Genomic DNA, 22,570 nt, shown 5'->3' on the forward strand with positions numbered 1-22,570 from the left:
CGACCCGGCCCCCTTACTCTCCCATGAGATGACCGGGGTCCTGGCCCTAGTCGGTGTTGAGCCAGGACAGAAAGAGGGACCCGGAGTGGCATTTCCAAAGCAAGAGACAGATGGAGGAGCAGGAAGCCAGGCCACTTCGGTTCCGGCGATGGGGGGGCCCCATGGGAATGAGACCCGTCAGCCCCCGTGAGAACAACCGCATGGGCAGGACCAGACTCCAGGCAGAAGCCGGACTGGAGCAGAGCCGTCCACCTGAGTGTGGGGGCCATGCCGGGGGCTGCTCGGGGGCCCCCCCAGCAAGGAGTCACTCCTCTCTGCCAGCCAGGAAGCTCCTGAGCCGCCCGCCCACGTCACGAAGGCCGATGCACGTGCCCGCCCAGCAGCCGGCCCCGTCCCTCCCTCGGAGCCGACGCGCTCTCACTGGTCCCTGATCACAGGGGAGAGGCAGGAAACCAAGCGGGAGGAAAGGCTGAGCGGTCAAGCCCATGGGCAGGAGGACAAAGCCACACAGGGCGCATGAGGACATGGAGCTAGACACGGAGCGTGTGGGCCTGAGTCAGGGCCCCGTTCCGGCTCCAGGATTTGAGTTTCCAGGACTGGGAAACAGAGCTCACGGCCCGGGCGGCTTACCCAGCAGGACTGTGAGGCCTGGAGGCCAGAAGTCCAAGGTCAAGGTGTCGGCAGGGCTGCTTCCTTCCGGGGGCTCCAGGGGAGGATGTGGTCCAGGCCCCTCCCCCAGCTTCTGGTGGTTTCTGGCTGTTGCGGGTATTCATAGGCTGGTAGAGGCATCAGCTGATCTCAGCGCCCTCCCCGTGTCTGTGTCCAAATTTCCCTTTTTTATAAGGACGCAGTCTTACCGGATTAAGACCTGCCCCCCCACCCCCGCAATTCCACTAGGACCTCACCATGACTGATCACATCTCCAAATAAGGTCACGGTCTGAGGTTCTGGGGGAGCTAGGATTTTGATGCACAAATTTGGGGGATACTGTTCAGCCCACCACAGCGAGGTGTGGACGTGCTTGTCTCAAACCCCTCCCCCCAAGGGCAGGGCTGGTCTCGTCCTCCTTTTCGGCGAGAAGGAGAACGAGGCCAGCCAGGGGACAGACACCACGGGCTCGGGGAACGGTTCGGCCAAGGTGGTACGAGGGCATGGATGGGGCTCTGGCACCGCAGAAACTGGGTCAGGTCCCAGCTCTGCTGCTTTCAGATTGCAGGCTCCCCTCTCTGTGAAGTCGGTGTGAGAAGGATGACACTGACCCTAATACTCTCCTTACAGGGCTGCAGGGCGCCCACGTGCCACCTCACACGTGTGATGTGCTCAGCGCAGAGGCTGACACACGGCTCACACAAGCCTTACGATTAGTAACCGGAGGAGAAGCAAATGCTGCAGAGACCTTGAAACGGTTCCATTCACCCCTCCAGACATATCCCAGAGCCGGCGCTTTCATTTTTTAATTCCTCACTGTGATAAAATACATATAACCTAAAATTGACCACTTTAGCCGTTTTTAAATCTATAGTTCTATTGTGTTAAGTATATTCACATTGTTGTGAAACAGATCTCCAGAACTTTTCATCTTGAATAACTGAAACTCTGTCCCCATTAAACACTCAACCCCCTCCCCCTCCCGTAGTCCCTGGTCCCCACCCTCCTACTGTCTGTCTCTATGAATTTGGTGACTCCAGGGACCTCCTAGAAGTGGAATCGTACAGTATTTGTCCTTTTGTGACTGGCTTCTTTCACTCAGTAGTGTCCTCAGGGTTCATCTCTGTTGTAGCAAGTGCCAGAATTTCCTTCCCTCCTAAGGCTGAATTATAGTCCGCTGTACGAACAGACCACATTTTAATTATCTATTCACCTGTGGATGGACACTCAGCCCAGGGCCGGCTCTTTATGTGAGAACATCCGTCCTTCCCATCGAGCCTGACTGCAGCCCTAAATCTCCTGCAGCCCATCACCTGAGGGCAGGAATCAATATCCACTTGCCCCAGACCAGTGGTCCTTGGCTTCAGCAGGAAAACTGACGGTGGCTGTGGTCCTCCTGGCGGGTCCCCGGCATGCCCTCCGACCTGGTCACCTCTGCACCCGAGGGGGTGGGCTGGCAGGCTGTGAGTGGGCCAGCGTGGGGTCAGCTGAGGGGCAGTACTGCAGGGCAGCTGTGGACTAAGCCTGAGAGATTTCTGGGTGAGCAGGGATGGGGGCGGCAGGCCAGTCCAGGGCTTTGGGTTTGCCGTCCACGGGCGGCTTCAAGAGCCCAGTGTGTAGTCTAAGGCAGTGGTTTTCAACTGGGGCAATTATGCCTCCACCCCTGGGGCCATCTGGTGATGTCTGGAGACACTTTGGGTGTTTACAAGTGGAGGGGGGCTATGGGCATCTAGTGGGCAGAGGCCAGAGATTCTGCTAAGCACCCGACAACACACAAGACAGCCCTGCAGCAAAGCATCTTCTGGCCCTGAGGGTCCCAGTGCTGAGGCCGCCGCCACTCTGGGGCCGAGGGCGGCCATGCTGGAAGGCACCTGGCCGTCCCCGAGGCAGCTGCACAGAGAGAGGCCCCTGCCCACCCTGGTGACGGTGGCCGAGGGGATTTACCACCCAGGACCCATCCAGCCCCGCCCCCGTCCCGAAGCCTTCTAGGAACCCCCCTCTCCCCACACACACCAGAGTCGTCTCCTTAGCGTACAAAAGACAGTAAATCCCAAGACTTTCAGGAGCTCTGTGCCGGGAACTGAGGACATAGACCAAATTTATTTTTTATTATGTCACAGCTGTCACCTGCCCAGATACCCTGCCCCCTTGTGCAGTCCTTCCTTCAGAAGGAACCCCTCTCGGCTCCCCATCGCTCCATGTTTGGGTGTCTCTGTCTGAGCCCCTCCCTGGGGCGGGGCTGGCGGAGACCCTTGCTGGGTCAGGCGGGGTCTGCCTGGGATCTGCCTGCTGTGCCGCCGGCCTCTGCAGCTGGTGGGCTGTTCCGGGCCCCTCCCTGGTCCGGCCAAGCGAGTGCAGAGCAGGTACCTCTCCTGCGGGCCCTGAGGTCCCTCCAGCTGTGGAACCTTCTGCGCCAATCCTGCCTCAGCTGGTTCTGCGCCGGCCCCTGTCCCACATGGGGCCTGGCCGGGGTGCACGCCTGCATTTTACCGCTCTTCCTCAGCCATGAGGAAGGAACGGACCCACTTGGAAAACAAAAACTTCCCGGAGACCCCAGCGGGCATAACCGACTTGAAAGACAGCGCTCATTTGAGGTAACTGTCTTCCTGGTGCAAATGATCTCTGCTAGAGGGAAGCTTTGTCCTAACGGTTTACGTGGACAATCAGAATGAAAACAGAGAATTTAAAAGCTCTTATCAAGCCCCTGGGAGCCCACGTCTGAGCTGCGAGGCACTAGAGGGGAGACAGCTTGTTATCGACTCAGGCCAGGATGCACTCCTAGAAGTGGACACGCCTGCTGGCCTCAGAGGACTCAGCGGGGCTGGTGGCAGCGTCCTCAGGGCCTGGCCTCCGACCAGCATGGACAGTCCTGGGCACACGCTTTGGGAGCCCTGTCCTCTCATGCTGCTCTCCCTGCAGCGGCGGCAGGTGGGGACTCCCAGTGTCCAGAGGAGCTGTGTCCCTGCAGGGCTCTGGGTGTGGCCCACGGGAGGGGCTTATGGTGCTGTACCCTGGGTTCTGGGACCAGGGGTCACTGTGGGTGAAAAGCGTGTCTCCAAAAAGGTGTGTCGTGTCCCCGTTCTAACTCCAGCTTACTTGGAAACAGGGTCTTTGCAGATGCAATTAGGTTAGGATGAGGGCATTGCGATGGGTCCTAATCCAATGACTGATGTCCTCATAAGAAGAGGGAAACTTGGACACACACAGGGAAGAAGGTTGTGTGACCAGAGGCAGAGCCTGGGGTGATGTGGCCACATCCCAGGGGCACCTGGAGCCCAGAAGCTGGAAGAGGCAGGAAGGACGGTCCCCCAGAGCCTTTGGCCGAGAAACCTGGACAAACCAACCTTGTTAAAGTAACCCTTATCTCCCAGTTACTCCTTCACCATTGACTACCCCAAACCCTTTGTCTTGTCAATTCTCCACACATTCTTTCTTTGAAAGAAACACATTGTTTCTTTGTCCAAAAGATATAAAACTTTCCGGCTCTGGTCACTTTTTCGGGTCTTCATTCTCTCGGGAAGGCTCCCACGTACTTGTAAGAATTCCGTAAGATTTGTATACTTTTTTCCTGTTAATCTTTGTCAGTTTAATTTTCAGACCCAGCCAGGGTCCCTAGAAGGCGGAGGAAAACTCTTCCTACACGACAGCTTCAGAGGAGTGGGCCCTCTGTTGCCCTTTCTACTTTATTTGGGGGGTTCTCTCACACCAAGTCCACAACGTGTGCCCCTGAAAACCGGGGACTTGATGGCCCAGAAAGGCACCCTGTTTACTCAGGACCTGGAAGCCGCCCGCCCCTCTGAGGTGCCGGACACCAGGCCGTGAGGACGACCCTTGCTGACACCGCAAAGCAAGTACACGGCAGCTGTCCCCTGGGCGGAGGGCAGCGTGGGGAGGGCAGCCGGGGCTCCGCTGGGACGTGAGTTGCCCGTGGTCGCCGGCCGGGGAGTGGGGCAGCGCGAATGGGACCCCCATGCTGTGGACCCCCCAGCACAGGGCTGCTTCATCCAAGAGGAGCAGTCTCAGTGTGGTCGACCCTCCAGGAATTCCCTAGAAAATCGTGCCTTTGGAAGGCCGCCCATTTCCATGATCGTCAACACCAACAGGCACGGGTCAAGGACACAGAGCTGCATTTTATGCGTTATTCTCAGGACATTTCGAAATCCAGGCTCCCCAGCAGGTACAGGCTTGCAAAGACCCAGAAGCCCCAGTCCGGCTCTCAGCCGATTCTGGCAGGAGAGCAAAGCCGGCCTCCCCTGATGGCACCTGCAGATTACGTTCTTAGGACCTGCCCACCAAGACCCGGGACACAGGCTCATGAAACTGCACGCAGTCTCGGCCAGGGAGACAGTAGAATACCTATCGCCACCAGCGTTCAGGCTTGCCTCTGGCTCTGGTTACAATGGCAGCTGCCCCTCCTTTGTGGGGATGCACATAGGACACAGGGCCTGGGCCCCCTGATCTCTGCTGAGCCCCTCCCCAGATCTGTCCCTGATTTGGGACCGTGGCCACCCACATTGCTCAGCTCTTAGCCCATTGGCTGATGGGGTATGGGGGTGGCCGAAGATGGGCCCAAACCCAGGACTTGAGTTTTCCTTCCTAAGAGAAGCCTTCACCCACCAACTAGAGGCTGACACAGACTCACAGCTATGGCGGTGGAAAACACTCGTGGTCTTTAGCGGAAGGACCTCGTTAAGGCCCGGGGAAGGGGGTACCAGTGATGGAAAATGCAGCCTTTGTCAGAGGATGAAGACCTCCTTGCCCTCACCTGCCTGGGGGTGGGCAGGAGCCGGCTGGCCCACAGGTCCTAAGGCCGTGGTCCCTCCTGCTTTCTTGGTGTTGTACGGTGCATGGTACCACCCACCATTCAGCCCCTAACCCGGCTGTCTGTGCTGGCCATTCCCAGCAGGAGGGGATGCAGTAAAACCCGCTGGGAGTATCCAGCCCAGGCCCAGGTCAGGAGGCCGGCTTGGGCTGGCCCAGCAGCGCCCCGGGCAGGCGTCATCTGTCGGCCGGTCTCCCAGCTGAGCGCGTGTGTGAGCACCTCCTGGAAGGAACGTGGGCTGAGCCTGGGCTCTAGCACCCAGGAGACCCGGGAGATTTATAGCTCAGTTGAGCTCCGGCGTGTCCCATATCACGACGAGTAATTTATCGAGTGCGTCAACTCGAAGGCAGCAACTGAAAAATTAATCTCCGAAGCAAACGACTAACTCTCAAAGGGGGTGAGATGCCTCATTTCCGAGGTACCGGTCCCCAGGCGCTCATCCCGGAAGGCAGTTCATCACTTCCCGCCTGGGCCCACGCGGGTGGCGACTGCCTCCGGGCAAACAGTAGGTCACTTGGGCCCCAGGGCCCATCGCCGGGTGCTAATTAAACCTGTGGCCCCAAGGGTCCCGCTGGATGAGTGGCCAGAGAGCGGACGCCCTCATAAGGCAAGACAAGCAAGGGGCCAGCCGAGTCCCCGTGGACTGAGATGTGTTTTCCATCACGCATGGGTTTTGAGACAGAGGATGATCTGGGGTCCAGCTGACCTCTACCTGGACCCAGTTCCAACAACCTCTGGGTGAGTCAGCTCAGCTGCCATAACGAAGTCCCACAGTCCGGGCGGCTTAAACTACAGGAATGTTTCTCCCAGTCCCAGAGGCTGGCATCTGAGATCATGGTGTCAGTAGGGTAATTTCTTTTCTCTCCACAGCGTGTAGACGGCCGTCTTCTCCCTGTGTCCTCACGGAGTCGTCCCTCTGTGTGTGTCTGTGTCCTGCCCTCCTCTTCTTATAGGACACCAGTCCTGCGGGATTAGGACCCACCCTCGTGACCTCATTTTATCTTAATCACCTCTTTAAAGGCCTCACCTCTAAATACAGCCACATCCTGAGGTGCTGGGGGTTAGGGCTTCAGTATATGAATTTGGGGGACACAGTTCAGCCCATGACAGTCCCCAATTTTTTTTTTTTGGCTGCACCTCGCGGCATGCAGGATCTTAGCTCCCCACCAGGGATGGGAACCCCTGCCCCCTGCATTGGGAACGTGGAGTTTTAACCACTGGACCACCAAGGAAGTCCCAACAATTTTTTTCTCATCCTGACTGCTCACCCTCGCTCCTCTCTTGACCCCTCGGTGCTGGAGGTCACATCCAAGTGATGTGTGGGGAAGGGCAATGAATCAGGGTCAGGACCCCCGGCACCCTGCCCTTTTACACGTGGCTTTGTGATCTTTGGAAAGACACGTCCCCTCTCTGGGGAATTGAGTGGGCTAAATTGGACAATATTAAGGTCCCTTCTGCCTCTACTGCACTTGGGTTTCAAGGGGTCATCTGGGTGACTTGGGTTCGAAGTCAGGATGTGTGCTGTGTCCTTGAATTACTTCACACCCATTGCTAAAACCAACGCTCCCTAATGAATGAGAGCTCAGTCCCATCAGAAGTTATTTCTCATCCAGGTGATGAGAAGTGGCAGCTCGCTTCCAAGGAGTGATTCAGGGCCCCAGGTGCTGCCATTCTCAACAGGGAGCTTCTGGGCCTGGGGCCCATCTGCATCCATGAGGCGGACAGATGGAGAGTGTGAGGTGATACACGGAGCTCTGGCCACAGAATGAGAGCTCAGGCCCACGGGCAAGCCTGACTGCAGAACATGGGCACCTGGGCAGTGGCGTCGAGCTGCGTGCCCCAGAAGAAGAGGCTGTACACCTAGTGGACCGCAAGCTGGTGCATGGCAGGGAGGTTGTGATTTGAATAAAGTTGTGAAGGAGAACCTGAAACAGCCCGGGGCCACTGAGGGGTGGGGACCTCTGGCTGCAGGATGTCCTCCATGTGGGTGATGGCCTCAAAATGATTTCTCTTTGGGAAGGAAGTGGAGGGCGTTATCAGCCTGTGCTCGTGTGCCAGGGACTCCTGGTTCCACAGGAGCCTCCCCAGAGCTGCACGGGGAGCAGAAAACGCCACGTCTGCAACCCTGCCCCGAAGTCCCCTGATCAGAAATCACACGCACCTCCCTGACCCGCCAGCCACTTCCGGACACCCTGCTTTCCTCCCTGGACCTCAGCTCTGATGGGATCACAGGGAGTCGCCCCTCAGATCAACTGGAGGGCCAGTGACCACCCTGGTCATCACCCCCGTGGGGCTCTGCAGAAGGTTCTAGGGCTGCTTCTCTTTTCTGCCCTCTTTGGGTGATGGGTTCTCTAAGAATCCCACTCTGCCACGAGTAAGAACTTGGGAGGATGTGCATGATCACATTTTCTTCTAATTAAGAATTTATATTTTGGAACATTTTTTTAGGCTTACGGAAAAATTGAGCAGAGAGGACAAAGAGATCCCATGGACCCCCTTCCCCCAGCCCAGTCCCCCCTACTATTAACAGCTGGCATTGATGTGCTACACTTGTTACCACTGGTGAACCAATAGTGATACATTATTATTAACTAAAGTCCTTGGTTTACATGAAGGTTCACTCTTGCTGATGTAGGTTCTATGGGTTTTGACAAATGCATCTTGTCATGTATCCACCTGTGTTCCAGCATCCTACAGAACAGTGTCACTGCCCTAGGAATCCTCTGTGGTCCACCTATTCACCCCCCTCCTCCCCAGCCCCTGGCAAACACTGATGCTCTTACTGTCTCCATACTTTCGCCTTTTCCAGGATGTCACACCTTGGAATCACACAGTGTGACGCCTTTGCAGACTGGCTTATTCCCCTTAAGCTTCCTCCATGTCTTTTTGTGGCTTGGTAGCTCGTTTCTTTTCATCACGAAATAATATTCTACTGAATGGATGTACCACAGGTTTTTTTTGTTTTTTTTTTTTTAATGATGGAGCTAGGTTTTTTTTTTTTTTTTAATTAATTTATTTTATTTTATTTATTTTTGGCTGTGTTGGGTCTTCGTTTCTGTGAGAGGGCTTTCTCCAGTTGCGGCGAGCGGGGGCCACTCTTCATCGCGGTGCGCGGGCCTCTCACTATCGCGGCCTCTCTAGTTGCGGAGCACAGGCTCCAGACGCGCAGGCTCAGTAGTTGTGGCTCACGGGCCTTGTTGCTCCGCGGCATGTGGGATCTTCCCGGACCAGGGCTCGAACCCGTGTCCCCTGCATTGGCAGGCAGATTCTCAGCCACTGCGCCACCAGGGAAGCCCTGTACCACAGTTTTACTGAAGGACACCTTGCCTTGGTCGCTTCCAGGTTTTGGTGATCATGAATAAAGTCGCTATAAGTCCTCATGCGGAGCCTCGCTGTATTTTCACGAAGCCACAGCCATAAATGTCTTGGCATCATGGCTGTGACTCCTATGGTCCTCACAGCTCCCGTATTCCAACTGCTCATCACACACCAGCCACTGCACTAAAAGCTTTCCTTCTTTGTGCTACGTTCACCACGTGCTTCCTGCAGGCAGGTCCGTCTGAGGGCTGGGGACAGGGCAGCCGACCCGTCTCAGGCTCGCGTGAGTTACAGACAAAAAGCGAACAAACGTGCTGTCATAGAGTGAGTCCCCAGGCCCGCCCCCGCCCCAAAGTCCCTGCTGGTCACCCTGAAGGGAGGGAGTGACATTGCAGGGGTTCCACGTGGAAGCTTCTGGAAGCCTGTTCTGGAGGAGCTGTGGGTGAGGGAGCCCTGGACCTGGTCAGCGCCTTGGCTCTGAGGCCTGATGTGGCCCCGGGGGGCTGGGTGTGGTGAGCTCTCTATGGAGTAGAGGCCAGGCCAGCAGCACGAGGGGCGAGGTACGGGGGTGCCGGTGGGATGAGGGCACGAAGCCGGTGTGGAGGCTGGCAGTGCTGCAGGCACGGGGGCAGTGAGAAGCCCCTGCTCTTCCAGCCGTGGCCCCCGACATCCCACATGCTTGGCAGCCCACTCGTCACAGCCCCCCCAAAGCAGAAAGCCCCACTCCGCCCGGCGCCCCACAGACCAGGCGCCCCTCCTGGTGCTGAGTCCCTAGTGATGCCAGGGGAGCTGGGCCTGGAAGTTCCCAGGTGGGCAGGCAGCTTCCTGTGGCCACCCAGCTGCCTGGTGATTCTGAGGGGAGCAGTGCCCACCCTGGACCGGAGGCTGGGCTTCCCGCTGCCTGTGATCCTAGTGGGGGAAGGGTGTCCATCACACATCCCCCCACCCCCCAGTGGAGAGACGGAGGCCGGTAGACCAGGGTGCGGAGCCGGGGTCTGAGTCACTGCTATTTGAACATTTCCCTCTTCAAAATGACAGGCTTGGCAAATACATTAAATACCAATAGAGACAAAATGCCACCAGGAACTCTATCATCCTTCATCTTTCAAGCAAAGAAATGCCGCATGGAGCTGGGAAACGAACGAGGCAACACCACAGAGGGGCCTGGGTCTACTCTCTGTGGCGCTCACATCGCAGGGCCCGGCCATCCACCAAGAGGCCCTGGGTCCAGGTAACCTCTCCCCAAAATGTAAGAAAGCACCTCTGCCCACCCTACTCTTGCCCAAACAGTAGATAGTAGGATGTAAAAAAAGGAACTTGAGACAGATCAGCCCTCTCTCTTCCCACCGGGGACCACCCATGCCCTTGGGCTGTATACCTAGTTGGCAAAAACTGTGGGACCCTGTGGAGACCATCAGTGTAATTCTGTATAACAGCAACAAACAATCAAGACAGAAATTTACAAATACCTTTACAATATCTTCAAAAAATACAAAATAGCTTGGGACAAATCTGGCAAAAGATGTTCAGCCCTGCACACTGAAAACTTTAAAACGCTGCTGAGAGGGACTTCTCTGGTGGCGCAGTGGTTCAGAATCCGCCCACCAATGCAGAGGACGTGGGTTCCAGCCCTGGTCCAGGAAGATCCCACATGCTGCGGAGCAACTAAGCCTGTGCGCCACAACTACTGAGACTGTGCTCTAGAGCCCGCGAACCACAACTACTGAGCCCACGCACCACGACTACTGAAGCCTGCACGCCCAGAGCCCGTGCTCCGCAACAAGAGAAGCCACCGCGATGATAAGCCTATGCACGACAATGAAGAGTAGCCCCGCTCGCCGCAGCTAGAGAGAGCCCGCACACAGCAACGAAGACTCAACGCAGCCAAAAACAAAATAAAAAATAAATAAATAAATAAAATAAATTTAAAAAAAGTAAAGTTTAAAAACACTACTTTACTTTATAGCAGTGTTTACAGTTTACTGATTTACTAGTAAACAGGTTCTTCCATTTGGGGACAGCATTCTGCTTATAAGTAAACCATAAAAATCATAAAATTAATAAAAAGAACAATAGCAAGGGAAATTTGGGTACAAAATTGAAGTAATAAATTAAGCCACATTTTTCTTTTGATGTGTGTTTTTATGACCCAGACTGTGTTTTATGACCCAGAATCCTGACTTTTTGTTGTAAATGAAATACCTCTCCAGCTGATATTCAACCAGTGCGCATGAAATAAAGTTGAGTATTAACATCGCAAAAAACCCAAAAAACAGAAAAACAAACAGAAACACTGCTGAGAGATGTTAAAGACTGGACTTGAAGGAGCGATTCCCCTCGACTCTGGGGCAGAAGACTCAGTATTGTCTTAAGACGTCAGTTCTCCCCACCTTGATCCCAGTCAAAATCCCAGCAGGCTTTTTATAGAAAATGATGAGCTGATTGTTAAATTCACACGGAAATGCAGAATATCTAGGATAACCAAAACACTCGTGAAAAAGAAGACAAAGTTGGAGAACTAACGCAACCCGATTTGGAGACTTATCATGGAGAGGTAGTAATCGAGACAGTGGTCCAGGACAGACACACAGAAAATGGAACAGAAGAGGGCTCAGAACTGGACCCGCATTCACATGTGAACATCTGGTCTTTGACAAAGACAAAGGCAATTCAGTGGAGAAAGGACCTGTAGTCCCTGCTTTCACTTCTGCTACTGGTAGGTTGTACCTTTTTCTTTTCTTTCCTTTCTTTCTTTTTTCTGGGTTAGCCTGGCTAGAGGTTTATCAATTTTATTGATGTTTTCAAAGAACCAACTTTTGGTGTCATCATTTTTCCTTATTGTTTTTCTATTTTCTATTTCATCAATTGTTGTAATCTTCATTATTGCCTTTCTTCTGCTTACTTGGCTTGAATTTGCTTTTTCTTTTAGCTTCTAAGAATGGAAGCTGAGGTCACTGATTTGAGTGCTTTCTCCTTTTCTAATAGAGGCATTCTGTGCTATAAATTTCTCATGAAGAACCGCATCAGTGGCATCCTACACATGTTGATATGTTGTGTTTTCATTTTCATTCAGCTTGAATACTTTCTAATTTCCCATAGGATTTCTACTTTGACCCATGCATTATTTAAAATAGTATTCGTTAGTTTCCAAATATTTGGGGATTTTACAGAGACCTTTCTCTTATTTGGTTCTTAATGTGATTCCCTTGTGGTTAGAGAACACATCTGTATGACCTGAATGATTTTGAGTTTATTGACACTTGTTTTATGAATCAGAATATGGTTTATCCGATAACTGTTCCAAGTGCATTTGAAAAGAAAGCATAAAGAGGTCTATAAACATCAGTTAGGTAAGTTAGTTGGTGTTGTTCAAATTTTCTATCCACTGATTTTCTATTTGTTCTATCAGTTATTGAAAGAGGGGGTGTTGAAATAATCTGATTATAATTGTGGCTTTGTCTATTTCTCCTTGCAGTTTTTGCCTCCTGTATTTTGAGGCTCTGTTATTAGGTGCTTAGGGTTCTTATGTCCTTCTACAGAACTGACGTTTTTATCATTATGAAGTAACCTTCTTTAACTCTGTTGACATTCTTTGTTCTGAAATCTACTTTGATGCTAAAATAGCCATCTCAGTTTTCTTTTGATTAGTGTTAATGTGGTATATTCTTTTCACCCTCTTACTTTTAACATATTTGCCTTTCCGTAATTGAAGTGTGTCCCCTGGAGGCAAGCATCTTGCTGTTTCATCCAACTGGATAATTCTGCCTTTTAATTGGGCAGAATTTATACTTATATTTAATAGGATTATTGCTATGGCTAGGTTTAGCTCTGTCTTATTTCCATTTATTTTTTATTTGCCCTGTGTGTAACCCCCCCCTTCCCTCTTTTTCTGCCTTCTCTTGGGTTGAGTATTTTTTATGATTCCATTTTATCTCCTCTGTCAGCTCATTAGCTGTAATTATTTGGTTATTTTAGTGGTTGCCTTAGGGTTTATGGTGTATATCCTTCACTTTTAATAAAGTGATGTTTTCTGACTTTGCATACAGGGTAAGAACTTTTCCACTCCTCTCCTCCCAGCCTCTGTGCTATTGGGAGCATACGTATTACCTTTCCATGTTATATCCACAAAGTACGCTGTTGTCATTTCTGTTTAATGTCAATGACTTTTAAAGGGACTTAAATAGTAAGACAATCTCTTTACATATTCATGCAGTTACCATTTCTGGTGCCCCTCATTCCTCTGAGTATTTCCATGTCCCGTCATCCTCCTTTCACCTGAAAGACATCCTTTAACATTTCTTATAGTGTGGTCTGCTGGTGATGGAGTATCAAAGCTTTTGTATTTTGAAGAAGTCTTGATTTTACCTTTGTTTTTGAAATAGCTGTTTTTTTCTTCCCTTTCAGCACTTTAAAGACATTTCTCCCCTGTCTTCTCACTTGATTGTTTCTGAAAATGTATCTGCTGTCACGCTTGTCTTTGTTTCTTGTATGTAATACATCTTTTTTCCCTCTCTGGTGGCTTTTAAGATTTTTACCTTTATCCCTGGTTTTGAGCAATTTGAAATCTATGCGTCTTGGTGTATATTTTTTCCCTATGTGTCTTGAGCTTGGGATTCATGGAGCTTCTTGGACCTGGGAGTTCATAGACCACTTCAAATTTGGAAACATTTCCATCATTATTTCTTCAAATATTCTCTTTGTTCTCTTCCTCACCTCAATCCCCTCTACTTCATGGACTTACATGTACACATTAGGCTGCCTGGAGTTGTTCTACAGCTCACTGAAACCCTGTTCTTTTCTTCTTATTATTTTTTTTAACGTCACTTCCTTTTTCTCTCTGTGTTTCCTTTGGGTCGTTTCTAATGCTTCTGCAAGCTCACTCTTCTTTTCTTCTGCAGCATCTGATCTGCCATGAATCCCACCCTGTGTATTTTTATTTTTCTTCCTTTTTTTTTAAAAAAAATTATTTATTTATTTATTTGGCTGTGTCGGGTCTTAGTTGTGGCACGTGGGATCTTTTGTTGTGGCGTGTGGGCTCTAGAGCGCGCAGGCTTAGTTGCCCTGCGGCATGTGGGATCCTAGTTCCCCGACCAGGGATGGAACCCAATTCCCCTGCATTGCAAGGCAGATTCTTAACCACTGGACCACTAGGGAAGTTCCCTACCCTTTGTATTTTTCATCTCAGACACTGATTGCAATTTTCACCTCTAGAAGTTTGAGTTTTAAAATTAAAAAATTTTTATTTGTGGTACAATGCACAGAACATAAAATTTGTCACCTTACGCATTTTTAAGTGTACAGTTCAGTGAGTTAAAAAAAAATCTTCCATGTCTATATTAACGTTTTGAGCATATGGAGTACAGTTATAATGATTCCCTACTATCCTTGCCTGCAAATTCTAACATTTGTGTCCCTGGTCTGTTTTGACCAAGTGAACTTTCTCCTCATTACAGGTGGTGTTTTCCTGCCCTTGGCATGTCCAGGAATTTCTGAATGGATGCCAGACGTTGCATATTTCACTTTGCGGGTGCTGGATATTTTTATATTCTCATAGATATTCCTGAGCTTGGTTCTGGGTGTGGCTAAATTACCTGGAAAGAGTTTGATTCTTTCAGGTCTTGATTTTAAGATCCGTTAGGTGAGACCAGAGCCATGATTAGTCTAAGGCTAATTATTCTCCAGTACGGAGGCAAGACCCTTCTGAGGACTCTTCCTGATGCTCCATCAATTCAGTCTGGCGGGTGGGAAGAGGTACTACCCCCATCCTGAGTGAGTGCCAGACACTGGTTCTCTGATCCTTTGGGTGACACTCTCTCCAGCTTCTGGTAGTTTCCTCACACACGTGCTAATCAGTGCTCTGCTGAATTCTGGAGGGCAGTCTCCTTGGGCACTCTAGCCTGCAAACTGAGCTGCCATGGCCCCCCACCACTGGATCTCAGCTCATTTTTTCTCCTGGAGTACCCCTCCAGCCTCTGCTGGGGTTCTCACTCTGTGAGCGGAGCCTGGAAACTCTCGGTGCAGGAAGCTGGGTGGTCAGAGGGCTCATCTCGTAATGGAACAGGGCCCTATGGGGCCTTGAGGACAAGAGACATGTCCTCCGCCTGTCTCTTGTCTGTAGAAAAACTTTAGCCTCCTAGGCCTTCCCCGAGTTCCAAAGAACAAATTTAATCAGAGAAGTGAGAAAATGCAGAGACAAAGGAAGGCAGTCAAACAAGACAAAATAATAATAATTTAGCCCTTAAACAAAGTCAAGGACCTTTAGTTCCTCCTCAAGGGCTCTAGATAATATTCTGAGCCGTATCCTGTGAGCTGTCTTATAGATACTGAAACCCCTACCAGGTGGAAGAAGTTTACTATGTGACGACCAGACTGTAGCCAGGACATAAGCTGCCACAATTCCGAGAACTGGCCTCAAGGAAATGGGAACAAACCGACCCTGGAAGTGAAGATTAACTGTACTTAAAACAATAAAGATGACACTGATCAGACCACCGCACGACCAATTTCAAGACGGCTGTCAGAACTGCCTGTGCTGTTTCTGCACGTAGCCCCCTCCCTCCGCCCCCGGCATGTGCACCCCTGAAACTCCCCTTTAAAAGCTCTTGCTCCCTGATCAGCAATGGGGAGCTGGTTCTTTGGGACATGAGTCCTCTTTCTCCCCAGGATTGCCGGCTTCCTCAATGAAGCTATCTTTCCTTTTACCCGACACTTGTCTCTCCGTATTGGATTCTTGAGCAACGAGCAGGCAAACCTGAGTTCAGTAACGATCTCTTTCGTTTCCCACCTTTCAGGGATCACTGTCATCTGTTGCCCGATGCCTAGTCTTAAATCTATTGTTTCCTGTATTGTCTGAGCTTTGGTTGTTTCCTGCGGAAAGGTAAGTCTGGCCTCTGTTTTCCCATCACGGCCACAAGTAGAAATAGCCTTAGCAGTAAGCATTATTATTATTTTTTAATGTCTAAGTTTCATTTTTGAAAATTGCAAACATAAACAAAAGGAAAGAAGAGTACCACGGGAAACCCTACGACCTTTCCTGAAACTTCCACAGTCATCTGATTCATGGTATTATTCTTACTAAGCAAAATCACACTTCCCTGCCTTGACTCCACACCACCTTGCTTCTCTCACTGTGCTGTTAGTAGCTGACCCCCAGTGGGAGTGGAAAAGTGACACTGCCATCCAGCCCTGGACAGTGACCGTTCACCCCCTGACCCCAGCTCAGGGCTGAGAAGACCCTCACCAGCCCCTAGCCCCAGGCTCACTGGCAGGTGAGGTGGCGCCCACAGCCCAAATATCCACTTGGGCTCATTCCGGGGTCCGTGATCACAACTGATGAAGACACAGGTGACCACTGATCTGGATAAAGGAAGAAATTACTGGTATTCCTGAGAGCCCGAGCCTGCCCCCCACTCGCCCTGCCCCTCCTGCATTGGCAGACTGCGGGCACCTAGCTGCTACAGCAGCTCACAGATGCTGCGAGATCTGGCGCGGGCCACTAACAAGTAAGTCATTTAGTCTCTGTCATAACCACTTAGCAACCTCTTTTCTCTCTGTTTCCTGTTTGGGGACCTTTGGATGCATCAGTCTGAATAATTGATTGGAGCAGGAAAGCCTGCAGCTTTTGAAGTTGCTCACTAATTACCTGGACAGAAGGAAGGAAGGATCTCTACTCAGCCACACATCTGCTAACCACGACTGAGGCAGCCCCACCTGGCTTGACTGATTCCTCTGTTAGCAGGATGCATGGTCCCCTTCACTGAGGCACAAGGCCTCTGAGTGCCACCCTTCTTGCAAGGGGCGCCGCCCTTCCACCTTACGCCAGGCACACTTGGCTATGACTGATGAAAAGGTGGTCTGCAGAGCATCTTTCATAGGGCTGCTGTGATGGGCTAAATTGTGTCCCCTCCAAATTCATATTTTAAAGTCTTGACCCCCAGTACCTCAGAGTGTGACTGTATTTGGAAATTGGGCCTTTAAAGAGGTAACAGTGAGGCTGGTCGGGTAAGCCCTAATCCAACCTGACTGGTGTCCTTATAAGAGGAAACTGGGACACCCCAAGAGACCCCAGGGATGTATGTGCCTGCACAGAGAGATGGCCGTGTGAAGAGGACGGCCGTGCGCAAGACAGGGAGTGACACCTCGGAGGAAACCGGCCCTTCCGGCCTCCAGAACTGTGAGAAAATGAATTTCTGTTGTTTAAGCCACCCCGTCTGTGGTGTCTGGCTATGGCATTTCGAGCTAAGACAGGTGCTAAGCCCTGTGCTGGTTGTAGGGATGGCTGGGAGACTGTGGCTGCTGAGTGAGTATTTTCCAAAGTAAGCAGCTTAAAATGGACGGGGCTAATTCAAACCAAAACACAGTGAAGACAGAGGCCACAGAAGACTGAATAATGACCCTAGAAGTGAGATGTCCAGGCAGTTAGTTCATGGTCAACCGCAGTCTGGGGGTGCATTCACGGAGAGCTGCGAGGCTGGGGGAGGTGGCTGGAATTCGGCCTCCATCCTGGCTGGGTGGTTTCCGCTAAGGGGTCAGAGGAGACCTCCCAACAGGAGGAATCTAGAAATCGGCTTCCTCTGGTAACTGCAACTGTCACCCCTTACACGGAGACAGTCACCGGGGGAGGCTGGAGGTGGGGACCCTGCTAGGGGAGGGGCTGTCTCCAGCCCCAGGACGGATCCTGACTTCCTTGTTGAAAACATCCCGGCCATGAGCTTAAGAACTCAGTAAAAGGTAGTGCCATGAAAGAAACGCAGAGAGCTAAGTTCCCTTCCCCCTCTCAGTTCCCCGAAAGGCCCTTGCGGGAATTCCTCAGCTTCATAACCCAGAAAAAGCACTAAAAATGATCCCGGAGACCACACCTGATGGATTCTTGGAGGCGGCTGAAATTCTCAGAGCTCTGGGGAGCTAGGGAACTTCTCATTCTGGGTAGAACCTCTGGCTGGAGGGAAAGTGCCTGCATTTCCCCAAAGCCACCTTGCTGTGGAAGACAGCCAGCTTTCCTCCTGGAGGCCGGGGCCACTCGGCACCTCCTTCCCTGTGTGGGCAGCACGTTGTTGCTGGCCTGCCCACTTCTTCCGGGAGGGGAGGGGTTTGTTCTCTTCCAGAAAGCAATGAAGGAAAGGCAGAACGGAGCGGTCTGGGTGTGGTTCATCCAGGTGGAGTGCTGGTCTGGAGGCAATTAAGCGGGGCAAAGCGGGGTTCGTTTGCAACGTGCGGCCTTCAAGGCTTTTGTTCTTGACATCATCCTCGTTGTAGAGTGCCCTCCGCCCCCCCCCCCTCCTTCCTTCCTGGGGACTCGAGCCCCTGGTACTCCCACACCAGCTGGTTACCAGATGCCTGGGAAGCCCTGGATGGTGAGTGACAGAGCCACAGCCCGGCCACGGTTCCCGTTCCCTGAGGAAGCTCTAAGCTCCCAGTCTGCCCTTTCTTCAGCTTTGGGCACACAGGGCATGGCCTCCACTGCCTCCTCTTACCCTAGAATGACCACAGGAAAGTGAGTCCAGCTCTGGGGTCCCTGCCCTCTGAGCAGACATCAGTGCCGAGTGAGGGTGCGCAGGGCTAACCGGCTGAGCCTCCGTGGTGGATGGCTGCGGGGGGCCTGCGGGGGGCGCTGATCAGCTGTGCCTGAGTTTTCTTCTGCTTGTCTCCCCAGTGGGACGTCCTGTTCCCTGGTTTCCAGGCAGGGTGTGGCAGGGAATTCGGTCTGACTGGTCCCAGAGCTACGGAGGGTGAAGCAGCAGGACCTGGACCCCTGTGAAGGCCCTGGAAGAAACTCCCTGGTCCCTGCCTCGGGCAGGGGTGGATGGTGGGCTGACACAGGGAGGAGACCCCAGGAGGGAGAAGAGGCCCAGGTGGTGGTGATGGGGCTCCTAGCTCTGTTTGTCCAGTGGCTCCCCAGTTCCCTTCTGCTGGTAACTGCAGCCCTTTCCTTTCCCGGGCCTCCCCGTGTGGTCCCGCACACTGTCAATGGGAGGACAGCCCTCTCTGGTCATGGGAACACCCACATGATCCAGTCCTGGCCAATCAGAGCTCCCCATTTCCCAGGCCACAGTGATTGGTTTAGGGAGGGTCATGTGACCCAAGTCAGGCCAATCAGAATCCTGCCTGGGTTCTGCCAGATCTCCTGAGGAAGGTGGTCTGTTTCTGGGGGGGGGCTGCTGGGAGGGTGTGTGAACAGGGAAGGGGGTCCTCAGCAGTGGGAAAGACAGGGCAGCACCCCGAAGGGCAGCAGGTCAACAGGGGAGAGACACAGAGAGAGGGAGATAGAGACAGAGCCAGAGAGATAGAGATGGAGAGACAGAAACAGAGACAGAGAGAGATAGAGAGACACAGAGAGACAGAGATACAGAGCAAGAGATAGAGACAGACCGGGACAGAAAGACAGAGAGACAAAGAGAGAGGAAAGAGACAGAGATGCAGAGAGAGAGTGAGAGCGGGGTACCCCTGTGGACCTCTGCATCCAGCCAAGCATCTGGGGACCCACTTCCTAATTGTTCAGTCACCTGCACGTTAGTTGCCAATTGAACCTCAGCTATTCAATTGGACCCTATAAGCTGTCGCTATCTGACTGTTTTTTGACCTAAAAAAATGGCAGCTTCCACTGTTGAGAGGGGACTTGTATCACTCAAAGTTGAAAGAGCCCAGAATAAAAATGGATTCAGCTGGTTGCTATGCTGAACTGCATTGCCCCTGGCCCTTTGAAGCCCTTCCTTCTTTTAGATCTTATGGGGTTCATGAGGGGCACAGAGCACTCCTGCCCTTGACGAGGAGTCTAAAAAAAATGTATTTCAAATTCCTAATGGTAGAACCTCCCTGGGGTATGCCCTCTAGGTGGCCCTGACCCAGCAGGGGCGCTGCCTGGTTCCCTTTAGAAGCTGGGGACCCCCGAGGGCACCCCCGAGCCCGCTTCTGGGGATACGGATCCCCGGTCCCATCACCAGCCTCCTCGTGGAGGCCTTACCCTGGAAGCAGCCCGCACCCCACGCCTCTCTGTGGGCAGGGCTGGCACCTTGCCTGCTCTGCTGAAAGCCTGACGCTGCCTGTGGGCCCAGATTCAGACAGTGCCACCTCCTTCCTGGATCACTTCAGCCAGGCTGGCTTCTGGAGAGGGAACACCAAGGGGGCCTCTCTCAGCCGAGGGGCTGTAGGACGTGGGGAGGCCTGGAGTGGGGACCAGGGTGGACGAGGCACCCAGAAACTCGTGCCCACTCAGCCCCACATCCATTGGGGCCTCAAATGCAGCTCCCTTTTTGGAGCTATCAGTGTGGTTCCAGGGACATAGACCCTGCCTGTCACACAACCAAAGATGTAGGTGCCAAGTGAGGGGGTAGAGGGAGAGGAAAAGAGAGAGAGAATAGGACAAGGAGACCCCCCCAACCTGGTGTGTTGCCCACAACTTCCTAGTTCTGGTCACAAAGAAGACACATAGCTGGCCAGTAAGTGCAGTATTGTGGGTCATAAGAGAAATGCAAGTTAAAACCACAACGAGACACTTGTGCACACCTATCAGAATGTTTAGAATGAAGAAGACCGACCACACCAAGCGTAGGTGAGGGCGTGGAGGAACCGGAACTCTCACACGTGGCTGGTGGGAACACAAAATGGGGCAGGCGCTTTGGAAGACAGTTTGGGAATTTCTTAAAAAGTTACACATTTATCTACCACGTGACCCAGCCCTTTCCCCTTCTGAGTATTTATCCAAGAGACAAAAACACATATCTGAGCAAAGACTTGAACATGAATATTCACAGCACCATTATCTGCAGCCGAGTGGAAACCGTCAAATGCCCATCAGCAGGTGAGTGCACAACCCCACAGTGGGACATCGTAGATGGGACCCTCACTCAGAAACATGGGGGAAGGAACAGCTGGCACAAGCAAATCTTGAAATAATTACGCTGAGTGAAAGAAACCAAAAAAAGAGCGTAGACAGTGTGATTCCACTTATGTAAAATTCTAGAAAAAGCAAACTACTCTGCAGAAGCAGCAAGCTGAGTGATGGTGGCCGGTAGGAGGCGGGGTGACACAAGGGCATGGGAAACTTCTGGAGTGACGGATGTGTTTATTATCCTGAACTTGGTGACGGCTTCACCAGGGTACACATATGTCAACATTCAGAAAATTGTCCACTTTAAATATCTGAAGTTTATTGTACATTGATTATACTGATTCCTCAGTAAAGCTCTTTGGAAAAAAAAATCCTCACACCATGTTGCGGGAGGTCACCAGAGAGGTCGCCCCACGTGGGGGAACGGCATTCTGTATGAAGAAAATCCAAGAGTGTGACCAAGACGCGAACGTGACCTCGCAACGGCCCCTCCGACGTTTCAGATTTCTGGGAGACGCTGTCGGAATCCACGTCCTCTGCCAGCCCCACTGCCCCTGCGGTGAGGACGGGAAAAGGGACCCTAACTGACACTCCTGCCCCAAACCCCGCACGTCAGCTCGGGAAAGACCATCTCTATGTTCTGTCCTCGCGGCTGCAAAGCGCTTCTCGGTCTGAGGATGTGGGGGCGCACACGCCCCTGCGACAGTGGGGCTGCCCCTCGTCCTGCCGCAGGGCCTGGCCCGACATCGATGGTGTCCCGGCAGAGCCCTGGTCTCCGCACGCTCCCCGGGGCTGGCCCTGCTGCGCCAGGCTCTCTCTGGCCATCAGCCCTTCTCTTTTCCCGCCCAAAGCTCTGCCCCCAGCCCAGATCTCCCAGTTCTGCCCAGTCTGGTCTCCCTGGACCAGGGCCCAGGCGCAGCCATGCCCCCCCAGCTTGGCACTGATGGAGAACCCAGCCAGTGCCCCCCTTGTGTATGACTTCACGGCCCACAGTACCCACAGCAGCCCCTGGCCCCATCCCGCTAGATCCTGCCTGAGTTTACCCCGGCCGATCAATCTCCAGCTCACGTTTTGTTTGGGGCCTTTCTGCTGGGGCACTGTCACCGGTCCCAGGCCGTCCCGGCCTCTTGGGAACGTCTTGGTGCACAGGGCTGGGTGCTCCCCACACATCCCTCTGGAACTAACATCGTAGGATGTCAAAGCCCCACCTCCCCACGGTGGACGGTACCTGGAGGGTGGGGGGCCATTGGAGGCAGAACAGGCTGGTCTGGTGCCTGCCTCTGCCGCCTCCCTCACACTGCACCTTTGGAGCGGTCGCCTGACATCTCCATTCATTCATCCATTCATTCATTCATTCATCAATCAAGTACTTGACTCCTGGCCCCTGGTTCCTCCCTTGTTCACCCGTTTGCACTAACAAGGAGCTTCTGGTCATTGTCGTTCTGCCCTCGAGGGGGGCTTGGCTCACGGGACCCCCTGCCCTTCCCCCACTCAGCATGCACTCCTGGCCCCCAGCCCGGGCAGGGAGTGTGTGTGTGTGGGGGCTGGCTTGATAAGGCGTGCGTGCACCCCAGTATGTGGATACATAAACAGACACACAGATATTGGGGGTGCAAGGTCGGAGAAGGGCAGGGGTTTGGGGGCTTCAGAGCACTGCCTGACATGTTTCTAGAAAACCTGGCCCGTGGCTGAGTGGCGAGTGGAGAGGTTTGGGAACATGGGCTGGACAGAGTGATGGAAGGCGAGTCCCCGAGGCTCCTGAGAGCTGGGGCCGAATGTTTCTTTCCCAGCATCCACATCAGATCCCCGGAGCTTGGCTGTGTGCAGCCTGGTGGTGTCAGGGCCTCAGTACCTGTTGACTGACTCAGTGGAACATTCAGGGTGTCTGGGGTCAGTACACTGTGCACCCTCCCCAGCCTGGGAAGGCAGGTGTTTGGTGAAGTGTCTCGTGGGGC

At 52.7% G+C, this 22,570-nt stretch overlaps 1 protein-coding gene across 6 annotated transcripts in view; it reads right to left on the reverse strand.

Annotated features, from left to right (window-relative positions):
* Positions 1-22,570, reverse strand: part of SHANK2 (SH3 and multiple ankyrin repeat domains 2) — a 552,800-nt gene that overhangs the window by 55,298 nt on the left and 474,932 nt on the right. The window lies entirely within an intron of this gene.

This window comes from Balaenoptera musculus, chromosome 8, assembly GCF_009873245.2.
Source record: "Balaenoptera musculus isolate JJ_BM4_2016_0621 chromosome 8, mBalMus1.pri.v3, whole genome shotgun sequence".
NCBI lineage: Eukaryota > Metazoa > Chordata > Mammalia > Artiodactyla > Balaenopteridae > Balaenoptera > Balaenoptera musculus.